Raw genomic sequence first — 19,428 nt, forward strand, 5'->3', positions numbered from 1 at the left:
CGGATTTGTTAACACCTTCCGGAGACAACTGTCCAACATTGGCACAAAATTTGACCCCCTATCTATTTATTTACGACTCACGCTATCTCGATGGACGGTAAACAAATATCTTTCCTGGCGAGTGTGCCGAAACATGATCATCATTGTTTGTACACGTTGATAGCGATGTTACGCTTTAGCATAAGAAAAGCTTTGGAAAATTTTAAAAGTTTACATCCGTAATTTTGGAAAGAAAATAGCAATAAGATATTTTGCGATTGGAAACCATTTAACGAGAATATGAAGGTGAGATAAGTTTATGTAGAAAAAAACTGAAACCATAAATATCTCCCACTTATCATGACTAAACACAACTGTGACAGCAATCGACACATTTGCGACAATTGTTGGCACTATGAGATGACCGGTAACATATTGACAAAATTGCCACCAATGTGTACCGAAGGACTTCTGCAATAACTTTACAATGCATGTGCGTAATGTTCTACGTATGTTTCTCTGCTTAGGTGTATTGAAATCAAACACAAAAACCGGTCTGCATGCTTTTATTTACAAGCATCAAATTCTCAACATGCTCCCTCTATCCATGTCCTACGTATGGAACTCCTGCCGTCAGTTTACATACAACCCATTTACTAACGGCACACAGCTAAGGAAACTCATAAACTCTCACCACGCATGGCCACATGTGTTGACCAAAAGTTCAAGGAAGCAGGGTAGGCTAAACAGATTCATCTGCAGTATTGCCACGTTTCGGAAGTAAAATTACAGACAGACATTGGGTGCTAATATTCACAACCGTTCTGACCGGTCCACCCGTTGCTGCATATTGCGCTTTTGCCGAACAAATCATCGGAGGAAACGGATGCAAATGCGTCAGCTTTTTACTGTTGCCGCTTTCCAGCGGTCATTTCCTCTAGCCAATTTCCTCACACACATGTCCCGGCAAAGGCAAAGGCTACGGGGGCGCTTAGCAGACCATCCGAGCAGGGTTTGGATGAAGTAGCGGAACCCTAATGACAGACAGACAGAAAGAGATCGAGAGTGTGAACAGCTGGCCCACACGTGAGGACACTGGGAAGGATGTAACGTATGGGCACGGGAAAGGAAATAAAATTATACACACTTTGTTGCATTTTCGCTTCAAGACATCCGCCATATGATTTGCACAACAAAAGGGGGCTCACAGCGTACAATATATTGCTCCTTTCATATTTGCTTTTCGTTTGTATCGTTCTTACTTATATTTACAAACATATTGAAATGAATGAAGGAGTTTTTGAAATCAATAGTTTTTGAAATCCTTGCCATATATCACAGACATTTCAATTACATTTTGTGGCAATCCCTTCATTTAATGGTATACGCGCTAGCTTCTTCAAGTCCAAAAAAGAGTCGATACCGTTCTGAACCGTTCCTCGGTACACACTCTGTAGCCTAGTATTAGTCAGCGCGCACGTTATTGAGACAAAAAAGAAGATACATTATATTTATGATTCATAATGCGAATGCAAACATGTTTTTACAATAGTAAAAATCCAAATGATTGTTTTTAATCATCCCATTTTTTTTGCATTTTACACATTACGGTGACACATTAAGCTTATCGCCAACTGGACACTGCGCAACAAATCTAGCTGAGATTGCAGCTCTTCAAAGGGAAAGTACCAACTCGCTGCAGTGGTTCCCGTGTGATGACGACCATGAGTCACACGATCAATGATCGTTGGCAAATCCAAAGCTTACCAGTGACAAATGATTAATGCCGTTAATGTTTTTAGATCATGTGCATGCAAATTACACATGCAAATTAAATTGCACACCTATACGAGGCTAACAGGTTGTATCACAGGTTGTCTACAACTCACGGTATAAGGGAAACTTTTATTTACCTACAAAATGCTACCAAAACGTTCATTCAAATACTTGTGCAACATTTTGTTTGAACGCTTCGATGCAATCCTTTGGCTGTGGTGCTACTGCATGTGAAAGCGCGTACAAAGACCAGAAGTCGAATGTTTGCTTGGCACAGCAGTCCCGACCATATGTGTATTCTTTGTTCTTTCAACTCTTTTCTAAGAAGGAAGAGTCAGCTCTAAAAAAATGGTGCAACTAGACCCCGAAATCGAAAGCAAAGCAAACTCCACTTTAGGGGTCACAACTACACCAGCGGCAAACAAATACAAACTACTGAGGCGCACGTACCAAAACTCCAGATCCCGTTGCCGCCACATTGCGTGGCATTGCTAAGTCTGTGTATAAAAAAAGAAGGTTTCAATTTTTGCTCATTGCTTGACTTCCCGCAATGTGATTGAGATGCACAAGGATAGTGAGCGCAAAAAGCATAAGAAGGGAAGAATACATAGAAACGCTCGCTCAAAGACTAAAACAGCGCTCGTCGGAATCGGCTTTTTATGGCTTAATATCCTTATGAAAAACACGTGTTCATGCGTGCATTAACCGGCCATTTCGGGGTCGAAGTGATCCGGCTTTGTCGTCGTAGTCATCACCGCCATCGTTTTTCTGCTCCACGTCTGGCTCAAGATGTTCCCATCCCATCGAGCGAAGCTGGGCGTTGCGCCGCGGTGCATCGTAAAAGCGTTCGATCGCTTCCAACCTGCCATTGGGAAGAGAGGTTTCCAGCACTCTTTTCTCTTCCTAATATTTCCCTACGACTTTTCCGACAGTATTTATCTTTCTCGCTATCTGCGGCATTCATTTGATGAGTGTTGACTGCTGTCAGCGGTAGGGCGAGCCGCTTCATAAACATGCGTTTATTGCTTCCGTGAAAATTGTTTCCATCGCTGTTCGATCTTGACGATCGGAAGCAGCGTGTCCGCATGCCTCTCAGCCTAGGCGTTAAACAGATGAAATGTGCTATCTTCGGCTACTCGGAGGAATACGAAATCATTTACTACTTATTGGAAAGATCACACCACTATTTACTAGTTCATGCAAGATTTAACAGCTGCAACTGACATCTGTGCTTAACTAGAATTGTATCACGGTAAAAAAAGAGAACAGAGATTCGTCTAGTAACACATTTTGAATAAATTGCAGAAGATCAGAAGCCATTTGGACTTCCGTTTTGAGGGGTGGATACTACAAGCCGATACGGCTAAGATGATACATATCAATTCTTAAAGCTCCTCTCTTTGATTTCTTTTCATTACATTCTCTTTTCATTACATATAAAATCTGTTCGCTATTTTAAGATTTCTCAAATTCACATCACCGTTTTTAGCATGAGTCATTGCTTAATGATCACAGTTTTATATTTAAATATATTTACTCGTCCGTTAATGTTAAGCAATCATTTGTAAAACAGTTTCACTTCACTTTCATAAACTTACAAATGTGACCGCGATGATGCTGAAAATGTATATAAACGTGTAAGACCAACGTGCTTGTCGGGCCATATCTTCTATCTAATGGTTTATGTCTTCCACATACCTCAAATTCTGAACAAACGTATTCCAACACCTTCACTAGGTTGCGCTAACAATGCCAAGCATTTTGCCTCGGCAATCGACAAATGCATCGAAATGTAGCAATATCAACCTCCAGTTATCATCTCGATTGCCCTGCAAATGTCCTTTTTTATCAGTCTGCTCTGAAAATGCTTCGTGCGGAAAGCTGCAAACAAAAAGCCCATACGATCCGTGATTTTCAGTTTCGACCGCCTCCATTTTTCGACCTTTCAGAACGATCTGCTTTCGGCGTTTTGGACAGTCAGCCAAAATACGGTGGTTGGCGTTTTTGTTTCACACGTTCCGGTCGCATTTTAACACCGTTCAAATACGTTCCGGAATGTGACGTTTCACGACGAAAATGGTTCGTTCACGCCCGCTTGCTTTGCTTACCCACCCCTCGAAATGGGGACGATGGCGGGGTGTAAAGACCCATAAACATGGCAACATGAAAGTCAAAATGAGTGCTACTTCAACTCACAAACCCTTGGTCGGTCACAGCTGTACCGCAGCGGCCACTTTTCGGCCCAAAGCCCCCGTTCGTTTGACGGGCGATCGACAGGATACAGATACCACAATGAGTTTTAAGGCGAGTGCCGAAAAAAATGAATATGGAATCGCAAACTGCCAGCAGAACCTCAGCCTGCAAATGGACCACATCTTGCCACAACACAATTCCTTTTGGCGATGGCTGGTGGAGATAATTGGTATGAAATATCTTCGATTCACACGTCTCGCCTAACTCGAACTGTTTCTGCACTCTCGAGCGCGTACCGTCGGAGAATCTGCCGGAACGCGTCTCGAATTAGCCTCCGAAAGTTGCACCATACCCAAACCTGCCCACGGTCGATGTGAAATTCGTCCACTTTTTCCATCTGGCACACAAGAACGTGTCAGTTTTGTCACTTGAACGTGTCGAAGTCACACGAGCGCGATCGGCGTCTGAAGCATTGCGGATGCTTCGTATTCTTTGCCACCGACAGTCTTCCTCTTTTGTCGAGCTTATGCTTGGAAAGAATGTGGTCAAGAGTGTTGCAAAGGCCAGTCGTTAATGGTAAACGAAGGGACTCTGTTGCGGTTTCCCCGAGTTTGTGCTTATTTCCGGCATTTATACCTTAAAAAATCTCTCACCTTCAGGCGTTGAGGCGACGTCAGTGCGCGATACGTTTGCATCTGTGTGTGCTATTTTCGTGGTTTCTTCGGGTTTGTCGAAATCTTCGCTTGCCATTGAAGGACTTTTTGGTGACGATGGGGCGATAAAATTAGGAGTGGACGCTAGCACACCCCAAACATGTGCCCTGACAACGTATGAACGCGAGCGCACATGGCACCAGGGACAGGTGAAACTCGATACGGTGTGGTCAAGTATAATTAAGAAGAGTGTTACAAATTGCTCCTCTTCAACGAGACTGGTGCGTGAGGCCGTAGAACATGCTAATTAGCGAAACGTTGTAGATACATATTGAAAATGACGGGCGAGGCAGCAACGATCTTATTCGATCACTGTTTATTAAATTTACAGAGATTTTAAATTATGTTCGCTCCTCTAATGCTTAACTATTATCTGATCTATGCTATGCTATTCTTTAGTATTATTTGTTCATATCCCTGGCATAGAAACAAAACGCACAATTTTAAAAAATTTCACTTACGTGCAATTTTGTTTTATACTATTTTGCTTTAAACTTGGTAATGTTGCATGACTTGGACGACACGTGACTTGAAAAAGACTTACGTTTTTGTTCTATTTTTAAACCGATCTACGCACATCCTGCTTGTTGTCTGCTGATAAGTCATCGACGTTTAACGTCCCACTGACAAACAGTCCCAGTACGTGATCTGCTGACTGCAGGTGTTCAACCCGATCGAAAAACGGAACAAATATCCTTCGAATGTATGGTGTCATGAGTGAATCTAACAAATAAGAAAGGTTTTTGCCGCCAGAAACTTTATCTGTCCGAAAGAATAGAAGCAGCAACACACCGAAACAGTCTCGCTCCCGTCGATCACGCTCAGCGGCCCTTTCGCTCCAGCACGCTCTTACCGGTTGCCCGAAGGATCCCAGCTTTGCTCAGGTGTCGGACCGAGCACGCAAGTGTGAAGTGCCCATATAAGAATGGCGGCTTCGTACCGGCAATGAATATCGTACCTTTTATCGGGCAAACAGTGCCCGCAGCGTGTCGGGTGGAATTTGGCCGTAGGCTGCTAGGCTATCCGAGAAACGACCATGACAGCGCAAAGTGCATGGTTCGTGCTCTATTCCCTCGAGATTTCAGTTTATGGCGCCGATAGATCCGTAGGAGGGCGATTGAAAACACCGGGAACACCTTCAGTGTTTAACCTCTTCAAACGGTACCTACCCGGAATCTGGGTGTGACTTCAGAGAGGGCGGTTTTATGTATTAACCTTCCATCCCATTCTTCGCTCACCGTTTGACACAATCACAGCAACTGGTCGATTCATCTTAACGCAACCGGGATGGACATCTGCAAGGTACAGAAACGTAACATTGGCCCAAGATGGATTAGATGTTGGATGGAGTAAGAATAGCTGTGAAGATATTAAAAAGGTGTACGTGTTTTATTGCACACTTAAATGATCCTCCTCAGTTCAACGATCGAAAAGCTACGGATACCATAAACAATTCTGATCCAAAGAAATCATCCAGATATCTGCAATATATTTATCTATAACCTGCTGTATAGCAATCAAAGTATTGTACAAATTTGTTGGGTGGAATTTTGCTCCTTCCTTGCAGCCTAAATTATTCGCGTTGAGATGATGACATGATCATCTTTTAAAAAAAATGGAACATTCTCGCAGCGGATACACCCTAGCGGCTTTAAAGACCATTCCAAAGGTGGAACGAAAATGGATTGCGAAGGAGTTTAAGATTTCATTCGTTCATCTGTTTTGTTTGCTGTCTTACACAGGCTACTCCCCGCAGTCAATTCCCAATCGTGCATTAATGACCAATCACTTTCTGATTTAAAACGCGAACACAAAACGAGAGGCAAACTAACGCGCTTATTCCATCCAAACACTGACGAAGCTGCTTGCTGGATGATGCAAACACACTTCAACGTTCTATACGCGCTAAGGAAGAATTATCCCAAACAGTTCCCGGACACTCTGCACGATGCAGCGTGCGCACCCATAAACATCCACCGAAACGATCACCCAGCCGGTGGTGTCGATCAGACTCCTCGGAAAGGTTGTTATTAAAGATGATGTTTGTGGCTTGATTGCGGGCGCGGGTGTATCCATACCATGCTGTACGCATAAGGAAACGGACGGGCCGCGTTAATATGCCGCATCTTTTCGCAGACCACATGTCTGTCCCGGCAAGACGGATACGATTTTTGGACACGGAATAAGCGTAAAAAGCGGACACAGCGGACACACACACACACACACACACACACATACGTCTACAAACATCATGCCGCAGTTGCCGAATTAAACCATCGCTATGGTAATTATGGTGTCTTGAATTCGGTTGATGATCAGTCGGATGGAATCGATCTTTCCCGTTGGGCAAACAAGAATTCGTTCAGCTCTGTCCGACTTCGTGTTCCAACCCGTAGGAATGTACGGTGGGCCAGATGCTGTACCGTTTCGTGGGGTAGAGTGTAATTGAATAAATCGAAACGAAACCGTTTAGCAGCTATTACAAGGATGGTGATTATAGGTTGGCGATCGCTTATTATCACACACTGTAACAGGCAACAGTTTATTCTATCTAATTGGTAATTACGCTGCACTACAACGGAATGTGCGGGATCTGTCAAAAATCTTTCAGTCAAATATCTTGGGATATTCTACAAATGATCTGAAACGATCCATACCATTTGTTTACGTACATCGAGATTTAAAAAAAATACGTAAATTAAGGAAAGCTTCGATGGACCGTAACATTTTTCAAAATTTATCTATTTACTGCTTATATTTTAGCGATTCGAGCGAGCGAGCTTATAATAAGGGAAGAATTAATCCAATTTATGATTACGAAATTTTTAACTATCCTTAAAGTAATGTAATATAATATTTAAGGCTTTTAAAGTTAGATTCCTTTTAGATAATTAGCGTTACATTGTTTCACAGCAACATTCCATGTTGAGGCAATTTGGATTTTTTGATAAAATAGCCTCACAGAATTTCATTCATTAATCATCTTTATCTAATTCGATTGAAAGACTTTACTTCGATCTTAACATACAGAAACACGATAAAGTAACTTTCCATGTAATATGATATTCAGATAAACGAGATCACCAATCACTTGCGTCAGAATGATATGAACTTTTGTGTTACACATTCATCAATATCACATACGATGGTCGATTGCACTTGGCATCAAATTCGCTCCATAATCTTCCACTATCAACAATGCAGAATTAACATTTGGTACCGGAACCCATCACCTACCGCCATTGCTGCAAGGCCGTTTTCGAGCTTCATCGAGCCGCTTACGCCTTAAATTAGTTTCGCTAATGGTTTCATTAGAAACTGAGCAAGAAGCCACGGTGCAACGGCGGCATCCGATGCGCAGCAGCAGTCGTCATCGTGTTTGGCCTGCTGTTTATTTCCCGCTGCAGGACCCCAAGGGCAGATGTTTTCAACACAAACTGTTGTTTTGGCTGTCGCTACGGCCGATCTTGATCCTCGCTCATAGCCACGATCACTTCATCTGCCACGATCGGCGAAGGGTTTTTCGGCAGTTGTCTCACGGCATGTCTGTGTGTACGAGTTTTTTTAACAGCTCCAAGGTGTTTGTTCGTGTGTTTATATGTTATATCTCATCCTTCTATGAGCATATGTTTATGCAGTATAAAGCGCATGTGTTCATTTTGAACTTTTGTCTCTCTGTTAGAGCATATAGTGAACATGTTTATTTAGGGAAACTAAATTCCATCAATACTATCGATGAATGTTAAGAATCTTTTTTAATTCATAAGTTTTTCCTCTAAATCTCATTTAGTCCAATTTTAACCATCTAGCTCATTTAGTCCAATTTTAACCCATTTTCCTCTAAATCTCATTTAGTCCAATTTTAACCCATACAAGGTCCTTGTCATTAACTCCATTGATAATTTTTTGGCTCTCAACAATCATTTCCTATCGATTGACATATCCAATAAACTACGTCTACCACAGAACAACCGAAGTACCCAGATTCGTTTCGAACGAGTAAAATGCCTTCATCGCTGTTCATGGAATTCTATTAACCGATCAATAAGGTCCTGCCTTCGGTAACAGACACCGGTCTGCCTGCGCCTGTAACCTGATATGAGCTAATCTGGGCTTGAATGACTTTTCCCGTCTTTGCATTCCACGAACAAGTGTGCGGTCCACATTAAAGATATCCTTTTCGAAGATCGATCCAATTTCTACGAGTCCTTGGGCTTTTTCCACTCTCGCTTAAATGGTGCAATGTGCAACACATGGTGCACAATTGAGCCCTATATTTGGCCACGCACGCAAGTGTTAGAATATGGGACGTTTACTTTATTTTCGATGGGCCAGCTTTTGACTTCCTCCGAGCCCAAACAACCATCCGCCAGAACAACCAACCATTTGAAGGACCATTAATAGAATGGCTTGTATTTGTGACACATGCGAGGAAACAAATACGTCGTAAATCTGCCAAGACTTGTGCTGCAATGCCATGCTCATCAATGCATTCGTACCCGGGAAAACCCATGGATCTACTGAATCGAATAGTGGGGTACAGAAGGACTTCTGCTCATCGCAAGTATATCCCTTAGTGGCTTATCGTAAAACTGTTCAGACAATAATGCACCATTGAAATACGTAAAATTGTTTACCTCTCTGCTTCCTCAACACTACTCAACTGTGTCACCAAAAGGCTGAGTAAGGGAGGCTTCGTAAATGTCACCTGTAAGCGATCATAACATTCTTCACCGTTCTGATACAGTTATACCGATCCGGAAGTTTTTTTTCCTGTTTGTGAAAATGGTTCTCTTACATCTATCCTTACCTTTGAATGTGTGAAGATTAAAGGTGTCCTCTTGAAAATGTACCCCCAAGTCGATGTTGCACCTGAACCACAGCGCACATCAGCTGGGACGTTGACACACAGCAGGCACCTGATGGAATCCCCGAAATCGACGGGTACAAACGATTCCGTGGAACTGTTTCCCTTCTCCTGAGCTATCTCCGGTCGCTATCTACGCTGTGTTTTCATTTAATCGCTCAACATTTCATCATTACCGCTGGGACACACAACCCCGATGAGCACGGTGCTGTGGTCCGTCCGATCCGAAAAGAATGTTCAATCGATCGTGCGGTGTAGAACTGGAGGATCACCCGAGTGTTTGCCGCAGAACACACACCTGTTCACCTATGGAAGCGATGATGGCAAATTTCACCATCGAGGCGTGCCTCACGATTCAAGGTGCTTACGGATGCAGCGGAAGACGGTCGCGTCTGCTTGCCGGCTCGCTAACCACGAAACCACCCTGCCGTTTGGGCATTCCTGCGCAACACCATCGGTTATCATGCTACCGGTGAAGAGTAGCCTTTTTTGAAGTCCATACAAAACACAGCGAGAAAAAAAGGGCCGTTGAAATGGTTGGTTTTCTCCTTACTTTCGCCGACTTTACAGTCAGCCTGGTGGACGGATGTGTGTGTTTTTTTGGCTTTGTGCAGCACCAACATGCCGTTAAAAAGCTACCACGGTGTGTATTCTTGAAACACCTGACTTTTTACACCGGTACGGGGTTTTTTTCTGTTCGCGTCTTAACACTGCCAGCTGGTAACAGAGGAAGAACGCTATCGGTCGGTTTCAAGGAGACTTTCGCTTTTCAGTGTTCTGATGTGCCTCATTGTAAAAAAGCAACGTCAGACTTTGTACGATTGTGCAACGTAGCTAAACCAGTCTGACGTTAATCCGTACAAGTCAAGAAAAAATAATTCTAACGCCACATTATCCGTTGCGTTGTGGTATTCCATGGTAGGAAACCCCCTATTCATTCATAAGAGAGTTTGGAAAAGCTCAACACATATGGTCCACAAAATGCACCACATTTCAGACAGATACAACAGGAATCCAGCAAAAGGAAATCACACGTGCATGTGGTTTCGAAGCAAACATTATAATGCCAGAATTTGCAGAAACGACAAAGAAAAAAACCAAAAACCGTTTCGTGTGCACACTCGGTGAGAGATGATTTTTTGCCTTGTTTACGTCACTTTCTTGAACAGAGGATAGGAAATCCAGCAGGAGAAAACGCAGAAACGAAAACTTTTAAAGCGTTGTGACCCGTACAGATGTTAGAAGAATCACCACTTGCCAGGCAATATTCGGCATTTCTCAGGATGTGAAGCGCGTTAGCCTCACGAGCTAACATCCTTTCGGCATCATTAGTCTGATATTTAATACTCTACATGAAGCAGAAAAATGTCTGTCTCGGTCGGTCAATTGGTTCGACGGTCATTTATCACACGCAAGGGAACAACCCTTCGCTGTTTGCAAGACATACCAAGTAAACTAACACGAAACCTTAAGCCGACTGGCAAGTGCAGTTCATCTAACAGTTATTGATTTTTTGTTGCATCTTCCCTAGCTAAACATGCTAATTTTTCAATGAAAAGTAGCTTCAATACACACATCTTGCACACTGTTGCTACCATCATCACGCTAAGTTATTCAAACCCCCACCCGAACGGACACCGGATATGTTGGCCAAATTTGTTGCGGCTTCGAGAGTCTACTGTAATACGGTCTGTTTTGGGTGCCATATGCAAGTACGCTACAACCGAAAATCTCAACCACTTGCACATGGTTTTGAGTCTCCTTTTTGTGTGAAGAGTGTTCGCTCAACCCACCCAGTGCAGTGTTCAAGTGAGCTTAGTGGCGCAATATTCAACAGTTTCTTAAACCGCTGCCGCCTTTTGCGTACTACAGTGCAGCCGAAAAGGCTCACTACACATTTCATTCCGAACCAGCATGGAAAGCAAACTGGCAAGCGGTAACGAGATCTCAAGTGTGTTCACACATGTTTTCCGGTTGTGGCACTGTTTTTTTTTTTATTTTTTTCGGAATGCTAGCCGATGCCCATTCCCATGGTTATGAAGAACTGGATTGGATGAAATGGACGACATGCAGACGAAATAAATTTTTTACATCTTTAATACATCACAATGGATCATGGGTTCCATATTAAATTTAAAGAAATACATTTTATAGGGAAGTTTAAGTACCTTTAGTGTTCGTTAGTAACGATTTTTAAAAATTATGTTTTGATTTATTTTGGATATCAGGCTTTTCTAAAATTAAACGTTAGTCAAAATAAATTGTATTAAATACACCTACAATAACCAATAATTGAAACGACCAAACTATGTAGCAAACTTTATTCCTGCAATTGTTCCATAAAGATATCAGGAGACAACATTGGTTGCATCTCAACAGGTATACCCACCTAGTCCTCGCAGTAATCCCTCACCCGGTCAGATTGTGCTGTTCACTGACCCGTTTGTTCACGTATGCCATAATCCTAAATCTATCATAATATCCACTTGAACCAACAAAAGAACTCAAGAGGGATGATAAAAGTTAGAGTGCCGAGAATTTGGCCCGGCCGATGGGGAGGGCGTGTTGAACAATCAAGCTGTTTCACTGTCCATTCCAGGGACTGTGTACGAACGAACACCCGTAACCTATGCCCCTCCCAAATCCAGTCCTTTAACAATTGTCCTTGCCTGCTAGGGATTAGGAAACAAAGAAATATTCCCAAAACCCCATAGCCCTGGCAGGATATGGAAGACGTTGCTTCAGGGAAAGGCGTTCTTAAAACAATGGCCAAAGACATCAAGCGATGGAAAAGCGTAACAAGTGTTGGTTATGGTCCGACGAAAAGTTGTAAATCATAAACATTCGCACTGATACTTTTTTGCTGTTGTTGTTGCTTCACTCCCAAGAAACATTTTCGCTCTTCTGTGCTTCCTATGCAAGGTATGTCGCCCAGACGGGTACAGCAAGGGCCAGCAAGGGAAGCAAATGAGATATTTATCGACGCGCAGCGTTCGTTGGTAGGTAATTTGACAATGGTGGTCGAGGGAAGAGCAGAAGGGAGTGGGTGTTTTTAATGAACAGGAAACGCCTTCAGCTGACAAAACTCTTTCGAGCTAACAATAGCTGCCGGCCCAGGTGTGTCGAATGGTAAGCTGGATTATGGTTTATGAAGGTCCTCGAGATTGCACGGTGTGATGGTGGCCTACAAACGACTTTCCCTGCTGAAATTGGCATTCACCGCCATTTACACAAACCCGTGAACAAAAGCTTGAGCCATAGAATGTCTCGAACGTCCGTGCCATCTTGCCCATCATAAAATATCAAACACTGATATTAGTACAACTTGTTACAATCAATGGGGGGAAGTTTACAATCACTCTCTGTTGCATGGAACATCTGTAGTATATACAATCTATTTGATGTATTTAAAACACATTTTGTTTTCAAAAATGAGCTACTTTAGCTAGAGGTGAAATAGAGAAGATAAATACTTTTTTACAATGAGCATATCAACACTTAAGTTTTTCATTGAATAAACTAATAAATAAACTAAAAACACTACTTATATTATATTTTAATCGTTATTTCTACTAGAGATCGTTAAATACATTATCAGGTGTTAATCAATTATCGTATGTTTGGTCTAAGAAATCCTGACGCCTTATAACATAAATTCAACTGGACCGACACAGCCGGACGCTTTGTCGAGAAAATAAAGAAATAAAACCGTGCGCATGCCTCAAGCACCCACAAAAACCGCCCTGGCCACTTGGTGAAACTAGGTTCTACAACCGACCAAAGCCGAAACTCGTTGATGACAATCGTACAGTTCAGTAATCCGTTCTCACCACACTTGATCACAAACGATCGTTGATCAGGCCGAAATTCTCGGATGAGCATTGAGAGGGAACGTGGTAATCTTCAAAGCTAGCATGGCCACTCGGGGTACTGTGCCTTTTAAGTGAGGCGTTTTTTTTCTCTTCATTGTTATCGCCACGGCTGTCTCACTGGTGCGCCTCCAGCTTTCCAAACATGGTTGCAACTTGTTCAACATTTGACGGGTCCAATAATTTATAACAATTAAATCACACTGAGGCGCACACTTCAACCAAAGACCTGGACCACTCCGAGCGTGTCAACGCCTGCGCTAACCGAATACGAACGCCCAAGAACCCTTGGAAGCCCACCAGCGTTTTCCACCCTTTCGCCATAATTGCTCTCCACGTGTGCGTATGTCGCTTTTGCCCGACACAACCGACACAACGGATGAATTGGACAACATTTCCTGATAGATAAATGCCGCTGGTGTTGAGCGTTTTGTGAAGCACTGTTCAAGTGACTGGCCCCGGATGAGGCCCTACCATCGGAAGATCGCCCCTGGGAAGGTTCAGCTGTGTGGTCGGTTTCTTGAGAATTATCTCCAAAAGACCTCCTTAACGACCAACAAACATGGCATGGGCTGGTGCGATCTTTCGACAATATGACGCATCAAGCGCTCTGTGCCACTTGACAAGCATTGGCGTTTTGGTGCCTTTGAAATGACTTCTCACGCCATTCGAACGAATCTTCTCCGGTCGCGCTCCTCAGGTTTGTCAGCATCTACACTCCACTCGAGCAGTGGGTAGTGCAAACTTTCCTGAGATGATATTCTTCTGTGACCAATTTTTCGGGTTCTTGTGCATGTGCCCATATGTGATCAAGCTGTAGACAACACATTTCATTGGGATTATATGTTTTTTTGTTACACTACGTAAAACCGATATGTTTGCCATGTAATTTTACTTCTTTCCTCCATCATTACCCTCTTTTCATGAAAAGATTCACACTTCTCCTAGCTCTACACGAATCAAACATACTGGAAACGATTGCCATCTTCGTAAATAATGCATATAACAATCCTAGCACCCAAGCACCAAACAAACGATCGAACACCAAGTCTGAATAAGAACACACCAGGAACCGATGTTCAAACATTCAAAACTGATCATATGGGAACGCATCGTCCGGAAAAGTAAACCCGGTTGCAACATTCTGAAGTGTACAAGCAGCGATGTACCCATTCTTCAATTTCCTAAACGTAAACACTTCATCGTCTCATCAACAGCTCTGGGACGCTCAATGGGAAGATCATATTTGCAGCCAAACACATGCACATGGTTCATCGTTGTACGCTTCAGGCTTTCAGAGGAGGTGGAAAATGCGTAGCGTTGTTTTGCCGCAACAGTAGAAACATGTGGAACCCTTTTTTGGTATGCACTCTCTCCCCTCTTTGCATACGCTTTGCACGGATTGCGAAGGAAACCAAACCTTCCTGTGCGACGTTCCAGACCATGTGTAATGTACAATCCTTCATTCTGGCATTGCCGTCGGTAGCGTCGTTAAGGCATGGGTATTATGGGTTAAGTATTGCAGGATTCCATGGGTCAGCATATCATATTTGTTTATCAAACAGCAATACTGCCAAACATTTAGAACTCCCACGATGCTCTTGATATATGAGACACTTTGGTGATGTAAGAATTAAAGCTAAAAAATGCAATTATAGCATTTTTGATCAAATACCCAGGAAGTAACCAGGAAGAAATTTGAGAAAATTACTTCCTCACACCTATTTTTTGTACAAAAACTCGCGTTGAAAATAGCATATGAAATTTCAATTCCATGAACATATAAGTTGTTTCAATTTATCGTTGTTAAAATGAAACTTCTGCTCTTTGCGTCATCACACCGGAAGGGTAAATGGCACAGGAAGCAAAGGAACATAGCTTAACATGCTAGAGCTACCACAATATCTATATTTACCCTTACTACGTACTACGAAACGCTTCTGCTCGAGTGTTTCCTCCAGACGGCACTCAACTCCAGCTGCGCGTGAAAAATTACTACCCCGCAAATCGTTACTTCCTGCTGGAGCTAAACTTCTGCTTAAAAACAACAAAAGCAATCCACACTGCGGTGTAATCGAGGCGTTCGCTAGTTTAATGTGACTGTTCGGGATGCGACTGTAGTGTTCTGGCGTCTTTTCCACTCATCAACCAGAAGGGTTTGCTTCCAATCTTTGAAATCTGGTCCGTCGTGCGCTCTTGCCAAGATGTGATGTTTTGTCAGTTCCGGTTGATTCTAAGCCGCTGTTCCGCTGTTCGGGTTACACATTCGAGCTCACCCAAATAGATATCGCCTGAGATGTTTGTTTATACACGCGAGCAAAAGAAATGTGCTGGTTATGCTAGATTGCTGCAGAACAAATCGGTGCCACAATGTGTCACCACATCTGGTTATCTAATAATGGCACCACCCCAATGAATCATGCTGTCATCCAACCTCCCCAGTTTAGCTCGAGTCACCCCGAGACGGTCGTGGGTGACATTTTTAACCAATGTTTGCCACTCGGAGTTGAGAAGTGGAAATCGATTGTGGTAAATAAAAGGTATAACAATTTTGAATGTCATTCAACTTGTCTTAACGTTGGTACTTTTTGTGACTGTGTTATGTTTCTAATGACACAGTAAGAGATGAGTAGCAGATGTGCAGTTACTTTGACGAGACAAGCCAACATCTACCAACCGTTAGTTACTATTCCTAGGGAGTTTAAAATACAAAAGTGAAAGTATTAAAAGAACAGTACATTGAATGCTACATTTGCATGATCTCTACATGATCATCGCAGACTGAAGGTATCAGTTCATGGACAAAAGATTTCAATCAATTCCTGCTTCAATTTATTTCAACTTCTTAAACACGAATTGCTTCATTTAAAACACCAGCGTCTCAACTAATCGTATGCCATGATCTACCTCTTCTTTAGCAATATAAGTAGTAACATGAAGGAAGTAATTACTCGCCCGTTTACTTCCTCGAATTATATCATTAACATCGTTATTGGATCGTAATTACTCCTCTTAATTATTTCACTGTACATTGATTACCAGATTGACCAGTTATTTATTAATTATATCTTTATGAAATCGCTTTCTGATGATAAAACTCCTCCGTATTCGTTTTGACATTTTTGTTTAAATTTGCTTCATTCGGTCGTGGGGGACATGATTCAATGTTTGATTTCACAATAACATCTTTTTTCGAGCCAAGATCTCCAAACACAAGTCAGACAGACTTATTAAAATTTAATTCATTTTTAAGCAGCAATCCCCAAACGCACTAAACACTTCCAATTGATGCTCGTTTTGTTGCTGCTGCTCCAACTCCACATTTTACGATTCTAATCCCACGACGGTGCACATTTAGCGACGCCACTTTGAATACATCAGCACGAGGCAGCAGTGCAAAACCAGTCGAACAGAAAATCGAAACTACTAAACTGCAGCAGGCAATAAAACTTCATCAACAACACTCCCATCTGCATCGGCATGATGTGGAGTCCTTTAATAGGTTCCTTCGGTTCCACCAAACCAAACAAGCGCTTTGACAACGCCAAACGCAGCGTGCAAGTCGTCGTCAAAAGTAAACCTCCAGCTCTTAATTTGGTGCCGGTGCCGGCCGTTTCCGTTTTATTTTCACCATCAAAAAACCTTAATGAGTCATTTTAGCGAACTCGCCGCTTTGGCTCCATGGCTCCGTTTCCCTTTCGCTTCGTGATCGTACGCTCCAGTGTGCCATGGTGATGAGCCCTTCCGCACAAACTCATCTGCCATTCGTAGGATTTTCTAACACTTGGTGATTCTAAATGGCAGTCTCCACTTCCTCTTGGAAGCCTTGAACGACAACACGGCCCGGCTTGGAATTGAAACGTAGTCGATGATTTATTAGGAACCACATCTGCCTTTTACGTTTGTGTGCGCTTTTCGAGGCGCTGGTATTGGGACGCCTGCTCCTGTGATTCGCCTTTGCCAACGATTTGCATCCACTTGTTTTGGGTTTTTGTTACGTTTTTAGCCACTGTTAACAATTTTATGGATGGGGCTTAGAATTTTCTGCTCCCTTTTTGCTTTCACCACTATTCGCGAGGAACACCGAGAAGAAGCCAGGCGTGTTGAATGCCTTGTGCGCTTCTCGCTTCATCCGATACTCTTTGGATCGTTGGTCTCCATCGGGACATGGGGCATATTTTTTACCACATCTCTCGCAATCGCAAAGATTCTTGCATCCCAATCCCAAAGAGAAAAGGGTACGTAAATGCAAGAAACGGAAAAAAACAAGGACAGCGCGACCTTCGAAACTAATTCATATCATGACAGAGGTTTCTTCTTTCATACCTACCGTCCGAGCTTACTACACGGTAGAGGAAGTAATTAGAAAATGGTTTTATAACATCAACATGCACTGCCATCATTTTTGGTCCTGCTTTGATGACCGTCTCCAGCGTGATAGTTGGGAGGACGTGAATCAAGAGGATATGCCTGGTGTGTCTTAACATGCAGCAGCAGCAGCAGAAGCTTCCAGACCGGTTATTATCAATTTCTGCATCTGCATTTGTCACACTATTTGAAAACGGCAACTAATGCAAACCTAAAACAAGTGGTGCAGAAGAATTAGAGTAACAGCTATCCACCTTGGAGTATCGCAAAGAATTTTCTAGGCAAGACAAGTTTTATACTAATGACCCATTCATGAAAAATTTATCTTTTCTATATGGAAATGCAAACTTGACGGTTATATCATTTTTTCAAATAGTCATATAAACATAACTTATGTTTCATCTTGTCTTTTTTTTTAATTTCAAAAGCAAACAAGAAGCTAATGATTGGCTCAATATTATTATCGCTCTCATTGATAATTAACCCACAGGTACACAGGTACATCAAGCAGTCTGCTATCATCTCCAGCGAACATGTCACTACAAGATGCAAATGATGTTTTAATATTTTCAAATCATTTCTCTTATTCATTCTCTTTGTAGCTACTCCGCATGCCTGAATGTTTCCCTCAAACTGCCTGCGAACGGGTAGCCATCGGAAAGTGGCTAATTTTTGACGGCAATTCAATCCCATCTTTGCCATCCCCGCTACCAGTACACAGGCCAATGCCAAACCTGTTTCAATGCCAAGGGACCGCACTAATGCATTAATGTTAATGCACTTCCTATGCTCGCATTTGCAGGAAGGAATCTAAAGTTTGGTCGGCTCCCCCCGCGGGCACTTCATCTCCGTTCGTTCCAGATCAGCTCGTCATTTATCTTCACCTTCTTCACGGTGTGCCGGTGTGCCGGGACCAGCGAGCAGGACGTATCGTTCGCTCTTCTGATGCTCCCTTTCGATTGGGTAATTTCGGAAGAATCTGCCGCAGGTGTTAATCGCAACCAAGACGCCGCGAAGCCTGGAACCGAACGCGCCCGTACAAGATCTGCAGGCGGCAGTGAATGAACAAATTTAGAGGCTTCCGTCCTATCGCAGCAATGTGTCTCGTTTGGGCAAACGAAATGAGCAAATTTATTGGCAGCGTTAGAATCGGACATCGAGTTGGACACGTTGGGCGGATAAGCGATCCGCTGGGTATGGGAAGAGGCAGGAGAAAGGATGAGGGGGCTGGATTGTGCCACAAGTGCAAGCAGATATCCAAATGCACACCGGGCCCCAACACAAAATAATGACTTTGGCAGACAGAATTCCTCAAAACGCGTTGCTCGCTTGGCTCCGAATGTGTTACGACCTTAAGCCTCGTTTGCCGTTAAAATTAATTATCGCAACAAATGCGCACCAGACTTAGGGTACTTCGCGGATTGCTGTGTTATCTTCAGCGTTTCTCTCCCTCATTCGCCAGTCGCCAGCTGGAGATACAGATGAAATGTCATATATTGTGAACCGTTCACCGAATCCACAACTGCAAGAATGAGACCAGAAAATTTGTTAAATATTGTTCATTAGTTTTGAGAAATTGAGTTGTTGAAAACGGAAATGCGTTTGAATGCTACTCAGTGTGGTGATTTGGAAGAGTTATTACGGCTACAAGATTGTACGATCA

This window comes from Anopheles gambiae, chromosome 3, assembly GCF_943734735.2.
Source record: "Anopheles gambiae chromosome 3, idAnoGambNW_F1_1, whole genome shotgun sequence".
Classification (NCBI taxonomy): Eukaryota; Metazoa; Arthropoda; class Insecta; order Diptera; family Culicidae; genus Anopheles; species Anopheles gambiae.